The sequence below is a fragment of the Erpetoichthys calabaricus genome, chromosome 8 (assembly GCF_900747795.2).
Source record: "Erpetoichthys calabaricus chromosome 8, fErpCal1.3, whole genome shotgun sequence".
Classification (NCBI taxonomy): Eukaryota; Metazoa; Chordata; class Cladistia; order Polypteriformes; family Polypteridae; genus Erpetoichthys; species Erpetoichthys calabaricus.
The window spans coordinates 10,092,635-10,108,648 of record NC_041401.2 but is presented as its reverse complement, the minus strand read 5'-3'; the positions used below and the strand labels follow the sequence as shown (position 1 = coordinate 10,108,648).

General features: G+C 41.7%; 1 long non-coding RNA gene across 1 annotated transcript in view; it reads left to right on the top strand.

Annotated features, from left to right (window-relative positions):
* The first annotated feature begins 4,695 nt into the window (after positions 1-4,695).
* Positions 4,696-16,014, top strand: part of LOC127528931 (uncharacterized) — a 91,415-nt gene continuing 80,096 nt past the window's right edge. Inside the window, exon 1 of the long non-coding RNA XR_007935554.1 lies at positions 4,696-5,165. This is a non-coding gene — a long non-coding RNA (uncharacterized LOC127528931). The remainder of the gene's footprint in view (positions 5,166-16,014) is intronic.

The window sequence follows — 16,014 nt, the reverse complement described above, 5'->3', positions numbered from 1 at the left end:
GGTACCTTAGAGAGCTAGAAGGTGGTCTCGGGAGTGGTGATGTCAAGGTGGTCCCGCTTCCTGGGGCTCCACTCAGAGAACACAGAGAACATCAGCCCATTTAAAGGGACAGTGCACAATTAGAAAATAACAAAGCCGACCAAAATAATAATAAGGCATGAAAAATAATCATTCAGATTTTACAATAATAAAAAAATAGATAAATAGAAAAAATAGACAACAACTAGAAGCCAGCAAAAGCCCCCAGCTGTGATTTAACCCTATCAAGTACCTGCTTGAGAGATCTCCCCTAATGTCACGATCCTCAAAATCTTAATCATAAAATGTCGTTAGCACAGTACGGGTTAATTACGCTGCCATCTCGTAATTATCTCGTGTAGCCAACGTGACTGGCGGTGAGGTTGTGATCTCTGCCAGTTGCTTGACACGCGTGTCATCTTTTGACCGTATACAGTAAGTCACAGCTAATTACATTCATCCTTTACTGCTCAGATCACAACAACATCATGTGAATGTGATCTTTATCACCTATTTACAGTGTGAGCGGGCTATATCTGACATAAGTGTCATCAAAGATGTGATATTTATCAACTCATTACTGTTCATGATTCTTACCGGATGAAAATAACATTTTGTCCTGTAACTGTGTGATAATTATCAGTTATTTACATAATCATTTCTCTTTTTAATAAAAACAGGACCATATATGCATATTAATTATCACCTAATTATGTGATCTCAAAAATCTGGCTAAACAACAACGTGACAGTTACCAGCTCATCTAGAGATCCTGCGCTTTATTGTGTGAAGACGTGATAATTAGCACTGCACAGGGCGAGTCTGCTTTTGACGGCTGATTCTAAACCGGTAAAAATTTAAACTTAGCCAAGCAAAGGAGTGATAAACTTGTAAAATAAGCAGGATAAAGTGATGACCTCATAATTCAATTCAAAGCTGTTTGATTTTCAGTATAGCGCCTTTCACTGAATGCGGACTCAGAGTGCTGAGGCAAATTCACAGGAAAAATGCAGGAAGTGCTTTACAGATTACTAACACTTAAACATTAAGGCACACAGAAACGCAAAAATAACCTTACAAGTCTTTCTTATAGATAGATAGATAGATAGATAGATAGATAGATAGATAGATAGATAGATAGATAGATAGATAGATAGATAGATAGATAGATAGATAGATAGATAGATAGATAGATAGATAGATAGATAGATAGGAAAGGCACTATATAATATAGATAGATAGATAGATAGATAGATAGATAGATAGATAGATAGATAGATAGATAGATAGATAGATAGATAGGAAAGGCACTATATAAGATAGATAGATAGATAGATAGATAGATAGATAGATAGATAGATAGATAGATAGATAGATAGATAGATAGGAAAGGCACTATATAATATAGATAGATAGATAGATAGATAGATAGATAGATAGATAGATAGATAGATAGATAGATATGTAAGGCACTATATAATAGATAGATAGATAGATAGATAGATAGATAGATAGATAGATAGATAGATAGATAGATAGATAGATAGATAGATAGATAGATAGATATGTAAGGCACTATATAATAGATAGATAGATAGATAGATAGATAGATATGTAAGGCACTATATAATAGATAGATAGATAGATAGATAGATAGATAGATAGATAGATATGTAAGGCACTATATAATAGATAGATAGATAGATAGATAGATAGATAGATAGATAGATATGTAAGGCACTATATAATAGATAGATAGATAGATAGATAGATAGATAGATAGATAGATAGATAGATAGATAGATAGATATGTAAGGCACTATATAATATATAGATAGCTAGATAGATAGATAGATAGATAGATAGATAGATAGATAGATAGATAGATAGATAGATAGATAGATAGATAGATAGATAGATAGATAGATAGATAGACTTTCAACTGCCTGTTTAAACACATTTACATGATTTCGGTGTCCTGACTTTCAGAGTGAGGTCTGTCTGTGTAACTGTTTGCCAGTTAGTGAGCCCATCTGTCAGTCCTTGTCACACTCATTCACCGTCTAAAATGCCCCATCATTTCAGACACAGTCCAGGAGGTATTGCTCAGAGATGAATACACCATTTCCTGTACTACCAATGTGTACAAAAAGAAACTGAAAACATTTGAAGTATTTTTTTCTAATTTATCTCTGGGGCTTTTTACATGGTCTTTTCATGATTTTTCTGTCTTATCTTTCATTGAAAGTTAATTACAATTCTTTCATCTCTTCTGCCTTATTCGTACTTGATTATAGCCCAATTTTCAGTGTCATGGACAGCTGTTGCCTGCCCTCTGGTTCAGCGAGTAACTGCCATATATACACCCATTAGACAACTATAGGGTATGCTGGGGGTTGTAGTGCTGTAGAGTAGCCCTGATGGGACCTCTGGGTGCCATCAGATGGTGCCATATTGGGCTGTGCTCCATGGTCTTTGAAACCTCTGACTGACCTGGAAGTGCTTCCATTGGGCTATGCCTTTGGCATCGGATGTACTTCTGGGTCCAGGATAATAGGAACGACCCTGCCACTTTCAGGTGAGTTAGAGTCAGAAGGAAAGAGGACAATGATCACCTAGAGGTGTGGAGGAGATGAAAAGATAGATGGTGTGTCCATTGGAAGACCATTATGAAGAATTTGTGGAGATAAGTCACTTATTTTAACCCTAGGACTTGTGTTTGTGTGGTGGTGTCTGCAGTTTGCAGCAGCACCCTCTACTGTCTACACTGTCTGTCTATTAATGTATCTATTATATAGCGCCTTTCCTATCTATCTATCTATCTATCTATCTATCTATCTATCTATCTATCTATCTATCTATCTATCTATCTATCTATCTATCTATCTATCTATCTATCTATCTATCTATCTATCTATCTATCTATCTATCTATCTATCTATCTATCTATCTATCTATCTATCTATCTATCTATCTATCTATCTATCTATTTTTTTCAGTCTATTTCACAGACATCTCGTGCTCATTGCCTTGCTTTCCTCAGCCTTTCCCTTCAGCAGTTGTTTGCAGAAGACTTTTGTTTATTTCGATTTCATCTCACCTCATCTTTGCCTTGCCCGTCTGATGCTCCCATGTTCTTCAGTAGCTCAGCTGCTGGTGGCCATCCCATCCATGTATCGCCATGTCATTATCTGATGGGGAACTGAGCAGAGTTTGGTTGAGACAGTCCATTTCATGGCATGTCATAGTCCCCAGCCTCACTGCATGGCGGTCTATTCATTCCTTAATTTTTTCATTTATTCATTTTGCAGATCCACCTTTCATATTAAAGGGTGTTGGGAGCACAGAATGTATAAAGTGTATGGTAAGCAGCGACCCTTCAACAGGGTATCACAGAGATCAATGACACTCACTCACATCTGGCCATCAGGTAACTTAGACTGCATACGTTTGGGGAAAAGTCCAAGGGTGGTCTGAGCCTGAGAGGGGTCTTTACAAAAATCAACTGAGTTGAGTGGGTTGGAATTTGAACTCAGGTTCCTGCAGTTGAGGCATCAGTACTAACTGCCATGCCACTGTGCCATCCACTGCCATTTGTCAAACTGAAGTGGTGCCCGTGATAATTTGTATCTGTGTGAGTTGGGAACATTAGGTGAATTGAGACTATTCAGGACTGATTGAACGCAGGAAGGCATGTCATTGTCTTAAATCGAGGGTTTCAAGCAGCAGCTGCCAAGAGCCACGTAATTATTGTGATTATTTGCTCACTTGGACACATTTCATACGCTTTCACTGCCGGCCCAAAAAGTTATACATATGTATATATATATATATAAATTCTTTTTTTCTTTTCTTTTTTTCACATCTGTTTCTTGCTCTTTGGATCTTGGATAAATGAAGTCACTTCCAGTGCAATTAAGCCTGCCTTGTGCCCGCTCTTTGATTGCCAACTGGGATACTTTTCTCTGTGGGCATCGGCACATAATCCTCCCCTTCCTGCAGTTCTAGGGGTGTCACGTCAGGACCTTCTCTTCTCTTGATGTTAGTTGTATTCACACGAATGAATAAATGTGAGGGTACAACAACAGGAAGAGGGTGGGAGAACAGCATGAAGACCAGTCACGTGTGACTCACTATGTCATGGCTTAGATAGCATTGTCCCCCTGGCTGGTGTTCAAATTATTGTATGTATTCATATTAATGTTCATTTTATTTATTATATCTCTTTTTCTATATGTGAGTTAGTAAAGGGGAATAGGCCTTTGTTATGTCCCTTGTGCCTTTGTGGGTGGCACCCTAAGGGGTCGGGCCACCTGCCAATCACAGCCAGGAATGCCTCTCCATCCTATAGCTTCCCATAGTTCATTGTGGTTCATTAAATGCGCTAGGGAGTGGAGAGATTTTGTGAGTATCTGTGCTTTTGTTATTGCTTTTGATTTTCTGGATTTTTCCACCCTTACTCTGTTTTTGATCTCGCCTCTGGACCTCACATTGGGACTGCGTTATTTGATATTTTTAAACCTCTGATTTTGGATTCTGTTTTGGATGATGTGGAGATAGTGAATCAAGGAGTGCAACCGATTAACAAGGAGGAAGAAAGGACAGCAATAAAGAGGATGAAAAATGGAAAGACCGTTGGTCCAGATGACATACCTGTGGAATCATAGAGGTGTTTAGGAGAGCTGGCTGTGGAATTTTTAACCAGATTGTTTAATGGAATCTTGGAAAGCGAGAGGATGCCTGAGGAGTGGAGAAGAAGTGTACTGGTGCTGATATTTAAGAATAAGGGGGATGTGCAGGACTGCAGTAACTACAAGGAGATAAAATTGATGAGCCACAGCATGAAGTTATGGGAAAGTGTAGTGGAAGCTCAGTTAAGAAGTGAGGTGATGATTAGTGAGCAGCAGTGTGGTTTCATGCCAAGAAAGAGCATCACAGATGAAATGTTTGCTCTGAGGATGTTGATGGAGAAGTAGAGAGAAGGCCAGAAGGAGTTGCATTGTGTCTTTGTGGACCTGAAGAAAGCATATGACAGGGTAAGGACAGAGGAGCTGTGGTATTGTATGAGGAAGTCGGGAGTGGCAGAGAAGTATGTAAGAGTTGTACAGGATATGTACAAGGGAAGTGTGACAGTGGTGAGGTCTGCGGTAGGAGTGATGGAGGTGGGATTACATCAGGGATCAGCTCTGAGCCCTTTCATATTTGCAATGGTGATGGACAGGTTGACAGACGAGCTTAGACAGGTGTCCCCATGGACTGTGATGTTTGCTGATGACATTGTGATCTGTAGTGAGAGTAGGGAGCAGGTTGAGGAGATCCTGGAGAGGTGGAGATCTGCACTAGAGAGGAGAGGAATGAAGGTCAGTAGGACCACCAAGACAGAATACATGTGTGTGACTGAGAGGGAGGTCAGTGGAATGGTGAGGATGTAAGGAGTAGAGTTGGCGAAGATGGAGGAGTTTAAATACTTGGGATCAACAGTACAGAGTAATGGGGATTGTGGAAGAGAAGTGAAGAGGAGAGTGCAGGCAGGGTGGAGTGGGTGGAGAAGAGTGTCAGGAGTGATTTGTGACAAGAGTGAAAGGGAAGGTCTACAGGTCGGCAGTGAGACCAGCTATATTATAGCCCCTCCTGGACCCTGTGATCATCAGAGGTGACTGTGTGCAGAGGGTACAGACCTATACATACCTGGGAGTGCAGCTGGATGATAAATTGGAATGGACTGCCAATACTGATTCTCTGTGCAAGAGAGGACGGAGCTGACGGACTGAGGAGATCGTTCCTCCCCCACACTATGTGACTCTTCAGTTCCACACAGGGGGGTAAACATTAACATTATACAAAGTTATTGTCTGTTTTTACCTGCATTTTTATTAATCTTTAATTTAATACTGTTTTTGTATCAGTATGCTGCTGCTGGAGTATGTGAATTTCCCCTTGGGATTAATAAAGTATCTATCTATCTATCTATCTATCTATCTATCTATCTATCTATCTATCTATCTATCTATCTATCTATCTATCTATCTATCTATCTATCTATCTATCTATCTATCTATCTATCTATCTATCTATCTATCTATCTATCTATCTATCTATCTATCTATCTATATGGGCTGGAGACGGTGGCACTGACCAGAAAGCAGGAGACAGAGCTGGAGGGGGCAGAGTTAAAGATGCTGAGATTTGCATTGGGTGTGATGATGATGGACAGGATTAGAAATGAGGACATTAGAGGGTCAGCTCAGGTTGGGAGACAAAGTCAGAGAGGCGAGATTGCTTTGGTTTGGACATGTGCAGAGGAGAGATGAGGGGTATTTTGGGAGAAGGGTGCTAAGGATAGAGCTGCCAGGGAAGAGGAAAAGAAGAAGACCTAAGTGAAGGTTTATGGATGTGGTGAGAGAGGACAAGAGGTGGTGGGTGTAACAAAGGAAGAGGGGAGCAGCTGAAAGAAGAAGAAGAAGAGAGCTTTTGGATTCTGCATTTGCCCTTTGTTGGCTGTGCCTGCATCAGCACTTCAGGCATCTCCTTTGTGCTTGCACAGACAGTTTTGTTGGAAATACGCATTTATTTTATAAAGATTTGTTCTCGGCCCCTTTGGGTTTCCAGTCAGGGTTTTTGACAATGTTTTCTACCCCACTAGTGGGAAACTCTTTGAAAGTTTTCTACCTGTGCTTTTGGGACACACTAATGGAAATCGATTTGACTTTACACTCATGTGGCAAATTATTAGGAACCCCTGCTTATCCATGCAGTTATTTGATTAGCCATTCAGGTGGCAGCAGAGCAAGACATCAGACCCTTCAGATAAACGTCAGGAACTTCAGTTCATGTTCACATCAAACTCCAAAATGGGATGTTCAGTGATTCGGACCGCAGCCTGATTGTTGGTTCTTAACAGGCTAGTTGGTGGACTTCTGATCCTTCTGATCTCCTGGGATTTTTCACACATGGCAGTCAACATCAAAATAAGACCATCCAGTGAGTGGCAGTTCTATGGACAGAAACACTTTATTGATGAGAATGGCCAGACTGGTAACTCAGGTGACCGCCCTGCACAACTGTGGTGAGCGGAAAAGCATCTTACAATGAAGAACACGTTCAGCCTGGAGGTGGATGGACCACAACAGCAGAAGACCACATCAAATAACACGCCGGTCAGCCAAGAACAGAGAAATGTGGGCATAAGCTGGACAATTGAAGACTGGAGACACATAACCTGGTCTGATGAATCTCGATCTGAGTTGAGGCACCAACACCATGAATCCCTACAACCAACCTGCCTTGTGTCAACAGTCCATTCTGGTGGTGGTAGTGTGATGGTTGTCCATAATGTCTTCTTGGCACTGTTAATATCAATCAGTCATTACTTGAAAGCCTATTTGAATATTGCCGTTGATCATGTGCATCTCTTCATGGCCACAATCTTCTAATGGCTACTTCTAAAGGTCATCTCAAACTGGTCTCATGAACGTAATGATGAGTTCAGTTGTCTTTGGTGGCCTTCTCTGTCACCAGATCTGAATCCAATGGACCACCTTTGAGATGAGGTGGAAGAGGAGATGGATGTGGAGTAGACCATTCTGTTGTAACTGCGTGAAGCCATCATGTCAACATGGACCAGAATCTCAAAGGAACGTTTCCAACGTCTTGTGGAATCCATGCCACGGAGGATTGAGGCTGCTCTGAGAGCAAAAGGATGCCATCCATGTATAAGCATAGTGGTCGCAAGAAGTTGCTCAGTGAGTGTATAATGTCCTGAAAGGGTCCCAGCTCATGTCGGGGGTAACTGGCAATGGATGGCCTGATCTTATTGGAATTCCCAGGTTGGCATTAAGGTCAAGAGAAGGCAGAATTGGAGGGCAGCAGAGGGTGTAGAGCTGGCTGAGTCTCGGGGGAAGCACCAATGCCTGGTGGGCACAAGAGTACATAGGAAGACTGGTTTGAGGTGCATCACATTTTTCTACTGCATTACGGTTCAGGAGAAAGAAAGCAGGGTCCTGGTGCCAAAGGAGGTGTGGAGAGTGATGGAGGAAGAACGAGCCAGCAGGGCATTTGGTACGTGACGACAGGAAGCCTGGAGTAGATGGGAACATATGACGGAGTGCAAAGTGTCATGGCTGGAGCTGAGCCCTATTGCTTGAAGTTCTTGATCCAGGATATCTATGATATTCTACCAAGTTATGCACGTGGGTGGTGGGGATCCCAGTATGCCTGCTGTGTCCAGAGAAAGGCACCCTGGAGCACATCTTGAGTTGCCATAGTAGTTTTGAGGGCCACAGTAGATATTCCTCATAATAGACACCAGAGAGGACCATCACCTTCACTAGAGCAGGCGAGAAGCCAACAGCAGCAACTAGGATTCCCAACTCCACCTTTACAGGTTTACTGGCCACAGTTCTTGACTGGGCACTCAGAGTTGATCTAGCCCAGGGGCTCTCAACGTCGTCGGTCCTGGGGACCCCCTGTGGCTGCAGGTTTTTGTTCCAGCCAGCTTCTGTATTTAATTGGAATCCTAGGATAATTAAGTGAACTGTTATTTCCCAGAATTCTGTATTTTTGGGAACAATATAACATTAGAACAGCAGACCAGTACAACAATCTAGACGAGATCAGGCCATTGAGTCCAACAAAGCTCGCCAGTCCTATCCACTTATTTCCTCCAAAAAAATATCAAGTCGAGTTTTGAAAGTTTTGAAACGGCAGAAGAGCAGAACACTATTGATCAGCACGTCACATTTCTGTTCAATCAAGGGCTGACACAGACTAAAATATGTTTATACCTTAGTTTAGAAAATAATAATGTTAGCGTCCGTCATTTAAGAAGACGGTTAGCAAGGCTTCAGCTATATAGGTGTCGCAGTCTAATCGAGTCTGATGCCAGGAGCAAAGGTTAAGATTAGTTTTCTCGAGATCGTGATAAAATTATTCCGTTATCTCAAGAAAACAAATTTTTGTGTTCCCGACATCTCGATAAAATTATTCCGTTATCTCAAGATAACAAAGTTCATTTTCTCGAGATCTCGATAAAATTAGTCTGTTATCTTGAGGAGACATTTTAAAAAAATTACGATATTGCACATCCTTGCTCGGCTTCTGTACTAAGCAGTTATATGGAAATAATGTATTTTTTTATTCCTTTTTAACAATATTTTCTTCTTGATGTTCATTCTGTTTTTCCGGGTGTTCTAATTGTTTAATTAATCCGCAGTTTTCTAATTACTGGGTCTGACGCTAAAGTAGTTGCAGCCTTTCACGATTCAGTGTTAATTGCCTGGGCGTCTGCTTTGCTCATTTTTATTTGTCATCATTAAGATTCAATGAGGGCGGCACGGTGGCGCAGTGGGTAGCGCTGCTGCCTCGCAGTTAGGAGACCTGGGCACCTGGGTTCGCTTCCGGGGTCCTCCCTGCGTGAAGTTTGCATGTTCTCCCCGTATCTGCGTGGGTTTCCTCCGGGTGCTCTGGTTTCCTCCCATGGTCCAAAGACATGCAGGTTAGGTGGATTGGCGTTTCTAAATTGGCCCTAGTGTGTGCTTGGTGTGTTTGTATGTGTCTTGTGGTGGGTTGGCACCCTGCCCGGGATTGGTTCCTGCCCTGTGTTGGCTGGGATTGGCTCCAGCAGACCCCTGTGTTCGGATTCAGCGGGTTGGAAAATGGATGGATGGAAGATTCAATGAAGGGGGAAAACTGCACAGAGAATGGGGAAAATAGAATGAAAGAAATAAAAGAGAGTTAAGCATTTAAATCAATAGCTAAAGCAGAAATACTTCTAAATGTCTTATAATTTTTCTTAAATTAAACAGTGACAAAACTGAGGTTCTCCTCATTGGTTCAAAATCATCATTATCCAAAACCAATAATCTTTCTCTTATTATTGATAACTCTGTTGTTTCCCCATCATCTCAGGTCAAGAGTCTGGGTGTCATCCTCGACAGTACTCTATCTTTCCAATCTCACATTATTAACATCACCCAGTCTGCTTACTTCCACCCACGTAATATTAATCGCATTCACCCCTCCCTAACTCCTCATACCTCTACCATTCTTGTTCACAGTCTTGTCACTTCTCGGCTGGACTACTGCAATTCACTCCTCTTTGGTCTCCCTAATAAATCTCTTCATAAGCTTCAGTTAGTCCAGAATTCTGCAGCACGTATCATCACTCGAACCCCATCTATTCACCATATTACTCCGGTCTTGCAGCAGCTTCATTGGCTCCCGATCAAGTTTCAAACTGATTTTAAGATTCTGCTATTAACATTTAAGACCATCCATAACCTCGCCCCTCCATATCTGTCTGACCTTTCTCATGTTGCCATTCCATCCCGTAACCTTAGATCCTCTTCCTCCACCCATCTGATCGTCCCTCTCGCCCGTCTAACTACCACGGGGAGCAGAGCTTTCAGCCATTCTGCTCCCAAGCTCTGGAACTCATTACCTGCGGAGCTCCAAAACATCAAATCATATTCATTTTTCAAATGCAAACTTAAAACGCATCTGTTTAAAATGGCTTTTTCTTTTTCCTTCTGATTAACAGTGGTTTTGTTTGGTTTTAATTTTTAGATTTTCTGATGTTTTAAGTTGTTTATAATTGTGTCTTATATTTATTTATTTATTTATTGTATGTTCTGTGTCCTTGAGTTCTCTGAAAGGCGCCTTGTATAAAAAAATGTATTGTAAGAGCCATTTTCCTTGTTCTATAAGATTCATGAATGTTTATTAGATGACAATGCATAAACTATGGAAGGTTCCTATAACCCCCGTGAATAGAATCGTTTTGGTATGTTCTTGCCATTTCTAATAGCTTGGAGTAAACATCACTGTTCAGTTATGTTAGTGTCAGCCTTGCCTTGTATAAGGTGTGGAGGCATACGGTTTTTAACCGTGACCGCACGTTATCGTGCCTAGGCACTTCCCTATGTGCCAACCGGCTTAAGAGCCTTTAAGAAAATAAGAACCTTTAAGTATAAAAATACTAAAGTCTTTCAAGAAAAGCTAAGTTTATAGAAGATTAATTTTTTCCTTTTTTTTTGCCTTTTATTCTACGTGTGTAACTATTTTTTCTTTTATTTCTTGTGTGGACTATTTACTTTTACCTCTCACTAAATACCTTTAAAACGAACTCTTGGACTCTGAGAATTCTTTTGACACGCGTCTTACCCGTGCCTGATGACACCTTATATATTTTAGCAGCTACATGTATTATTATTATTATTATAAATGTAAAAAATCATGCCTCTGTGCTTTCTTAATGTAGAATAAGAGAAGAGAAAAAAATTACCACCAGGTAATTAATTGAGATCTGTGTTAGCAGTTACCACTGATTATGAAGCTGGTTGGAACAAATATCTGAAGCCACAGTGAGCCCCCAGGACCGACTTTGAGAGCCCCTGATCTAGACGGACAAGTCAGATTCCCCAGAAGAGGTTATGAAGGATCAATGGACTTCATTATTAGTTTTAATGCTCTTAGCTATGAAAAGCCTCGGCCTGGAGCAGCTTTAAAAGGACACCATTTATTTTGTTCGAGACACCGCATGTCCTTCTCACTTGGTTGGATTTGAGTTTCTGTGAGCCACGGTCATCCTGTTTCTCTGAGGAAGCAAGCAGGCAGATTTTGTTTTGAGGATGCAAGTGCTGACAGAAGACGAAACAAACTGCGTGTAGGACCTTTGCCTGTGTGAGTTGGGGGGCAAGCTCTTAGGCTGGCGTATAAAACATAAACACTCAATGGCATTTAGACGTATTAGGGCTCATCAATACCTTAGGCAATAAGATTAAAATCCCATATATTATGATATTAGTTAGTTTGAGCACTATAGGGACTTAAGAGTTTATTGTTGAAAGTAAGGGGACTTTCTCCTGAACACGTGCAGTAGCTTGGCCTCTGTCAGCCCACTGGGCAGCTGGCTGCGTGCCATGACTTAAGAGCGCCATGGTGTTGTAGGGTACAAAACCTGTACATTTTAGATTATATTTCCATTATATTTTATTCAAGACAAGACAACAGATGAACTATATTCAGGACAAATCAAATCATGTCTTCTTCCCAGTTTTACCTCACTTTTAAAACAGCTGTTCCAACAAAGAAAGGAAGACATGCTGGTGGCTCAGGCAATCAATTACTTTATAACCTGAGAAAGGATGGATATCTAATTATTGTACAGCCTGGGAAAGGAAGACCTGCCGATACCTCAGAGAACATTAAAAAGTTTTATTGTTTGGGAAAACGGGCAGTGAATTCATTCATCATATTGACAGCCAGCCAATCTACCAATCACATCTTGCAAAACCCATCCCAAAGGTAGAATTTTAGAATTAATATGCCTCGTCTGAGGAGCGATACAGTAAGGAAGGAGGGAGGAACAAGAAGGGAAGAAGAAGTCAGAAGAGAACAGAGTGACGTCAAGGTGAAGCCGTTTCCATCTAGTTGTCAGAAAAGCATCATGAACAAGTACGAGTGCTAAGATCACAAGCCGCCTGCAACATTCATCCTTGTCATCTTTACTTTTTGTAAGCTTTTTCTAAAGACTATATATATCCAGACTTTACTATCAGTACTATTTTCTATTATTCTTTGATCAAGCTGCCCTGTGGGACATCCTGAGGATTCGTGGGATCCCCTCGAGGTTACTGGATATCATGGCCGGCCTGTACATTGGTACTGTGAGTGCTGTGCAGAGTGGAGGCAGGACCTCTGCATTTTTCCCAGTTGATTCTGGGGTTCTTCAGGGGTCTATTCTGCTCCTACTCTGTTCAATGCTTGTATGGACTGGGTGTTGGGCAAGGTCGTGGGGTCCAGCGGCTGTGGGGCATCTGTTGGTGAAGAAAGGTTCACGGATCTTGACTTTGCTGACGATGCTGTGATCTTCATGGAGTCAATGGAGGCTCTGATCAGGGTGCTCGAGAGACTGAGCGAGGGGTCTGAGTATCTGGGCTTGCGAGTGTCCTGGATAATACCCAAGATCCAGGCCTTTAATGACCACTTGGGCACAGCCATCAGGTGTGTGTCCGTTTGCGGAAAGAGTGTTGACCTCATTGAGAGATTTACTTACCTTGGCAGTGACATTCATGTCTCTGGTGACTCTTCCTATGAAGTCAGTAGATGGATTGGGAGAGCATGGGTGATCATGAGGTTGCTGGAAAGGGGTGTGTGGCGCTCCCGATATCAGCAAAAGGACGAAGGTCCAAGTCTTTAGAGTCCTGGTGCTTCCTGTCTTATTATATGGTTGTGAGACATGGACGCTATCCAGTGATCTGAGATGAAGACTGGACTTCTTTGGTACTGTGTCTCGCCAGAAAATTCTTCAGTACCATTGGTTTGACTTTGTGTCGAATGAGTGGTTGCTCATGGAGTCCCGAATGAGGCACATTACCTGCATTGTGAGGGAGCGTCAGTTACGGCACTACGGCCATGTGGCACATTTCCCCAAGGGTGATCCGGCTCGTAAGATCCTCATTGTTGGGGACCTGAGTTGCTGGACCAGGCCAAGGGGACGCCCACGTAACACCTGGCTGCGGCAGTTAGAGGGTCATTTCCGGAGGGTGTGACTGGACCACATGTCTGCCTGGGGGTTGCAAACCGGGATCCCGAGTTGTTTCATTCTGTAGTGGGTGCGGCAACACACTGTACCAGTGCATGCTCCCCAACTTGACTTAACTTGACTTTGTTCCACTGGTATTATTGTTATTCGTGTAATTAATACCATGCTGCTTTTAACTTTCTATGCTTTGTCTTCATGTCTAGAGAGATTGAAGTAATAAGGTCAATTTCTTTGAGCATCAGGTGTGGCTGGAGGTTTGCCATACGCTCTGTGCTGCAAGGTTTATTAAGGCTGAAGATGAGAGCTCCACCCAATAGTAGGGAACAGGACGTAAAGGAAGGCATTCTTGGCTGTTAAATGGCCGATAGTCAAGAATGCTGAACCTTTGTATGTTTTAATGTATAAAAGTAATATTTAGGTCTGAGATATCTTTAAAACATTGTATATTGTTCATGCCAATAATAACTGTTTCCTGAAATGCTGAGAGAGTGACAGGCTGTGTTATTCCTAAGGCACTTGTGTGGTTTAAAGTTCTAGAGGTTAACCAGCTGGGTATGTGTCATTCATAGGGCGCTGTTTAGTTTCTGTGTGTATGCGTATAGCTATGTACAGTATGTGTGTGATAATCTTAAAGCTCATCAGTAGACCAACTTGGTAACGAACTTGACGAGTACACTTACCCTTGAGGAAAACAGGTAAAGGGTAAGTAGAGGGAAATACAATAATACACATTCTTAGATAAGCATTCCTATTTATATTTAATTTAGCAAGCATTTAAGTTTATATGCCAGTGCTTCTTTATACATCTTAGTGATAATAACAAAAATATTCATTAGCACATATTAGTTAGCTGAAAGAAGCAATTGTTAAAGGCTTGTCTTTTTCGTTTCTTTCAAGTATGAAGCACCGTGTCGTCAAGGCTGTCTGAAGCTTGGCCCTTATAAGTGAAGCTGTGCACTGCCACTCACTGGCACAATCGTCTATTATGTTAGCCTCAGCCTTACAGGACGCTAGTGCAACAAGCAATTATTTATTGAATTATTGATTAGGCAGTCCAGTTTTCATATATTGGTCCTTCTGATCTCAACTTAATTGTTAAGAATTGAATTGTTAAGACATGAAAGGCCATCGATCTTTAACAGCTCAGGATCAGGCAAATCTGTCCTTTGAGCCAAACTGGTTGTTATGAGAAGGATTTAGGAGTCATTAAGGACTCTAAGCTATCGACTGCCAGACAGTGTTCAGAGGCCATTAAGAAGGCTAACAGAATATCAGGTTATACAGCACCTTGATGTGTGCAGTACAAGTCACAGGAGGTTCTGTTCAAGCTTTATAACACACCGTGGCAGATGACATTTAAAGTCAGTAAGTGTAAAGTATTACACATAGGAAGTGAAAATGTGAGGTTTGAATACACCATGGGAGGACTGAAAATCGAGAGTCCACCTCATGAGAAGGATTTAAGAGTCGTGGTGGACTTCACTATGAACTGCCAGACTGAGTTGAGAAACCATTAAGAAGGCTAACAGAGTGTCAGGTTATATAGTGCCTTGATGTGTGGAGTACAAGTCACAGGAGGTTCTGCTCAAGCTTTATAACATGCTGGTGAGGCCTCATCTGGAGTCCTGGGTGCAGTTTTGGTCTCCAGGCTACAAAAAGGACATAGCAGCACAAGAAAAGGTCCAGAGAAGAGCGACTAGGCTGATTCAGGGCTACAGGGGATGAGTTATGAGGAAAGATTAAAAGAGTTGAGCCTTCACAGTTTAAGCAAAAGAAGATTAAGAGGAGACCTGACTGAAGTGTTTAAAATTAGGAAGGGAATTAGTGCAGTGGATCGAGATGGTGACTTTAAAATGAGTTCATCAACAACACGGGGACACAGCTGGAAGCTTGTTAAGGGGAAATTTCACACAAACATTAGGAAGTTTTTCTTTACACAAAGAACGATCGACACTTGGAATAAGCGACTAAGTAGTGTGGTAGACAGTGAGACTTTAGGGACTTTCAAAACTCGAGTTGATGTTATTTTGGAAGAAATAAGTGGATTGGACTGGTGAACTTTGTTGGGCTGAATGGCCTGATCTCGTCCAGATTGTTGTAAGAAGAAGGATTAGGAAGAAAATTATTATGGGGATGTCTACGGAGGCCAAGGGTATTGTTATGAGGAGGTCTGGAACACCAGGGGCCTCATGCATAACGCCGTGCGTAGAATTCGCACTATAACATGACGTAAGCACAGAAAAATCCAGATGCAGGCATCTGTGCATTCGCCAACTTCCGCGTTCTTCCGCTACATAAATCCCGCTCAGCGTGGACATAAACGCACGTGCACGCGCTTGCTGTCCCGCCCCAACTCCTCCCAGAATTACGCCTCTTTGAATATGCAAATCAATATAACCTTAAGCCCAGCGTTCTGTGAAAAGGCAATGGCAAAAGTACGAGGAAAAAATAGA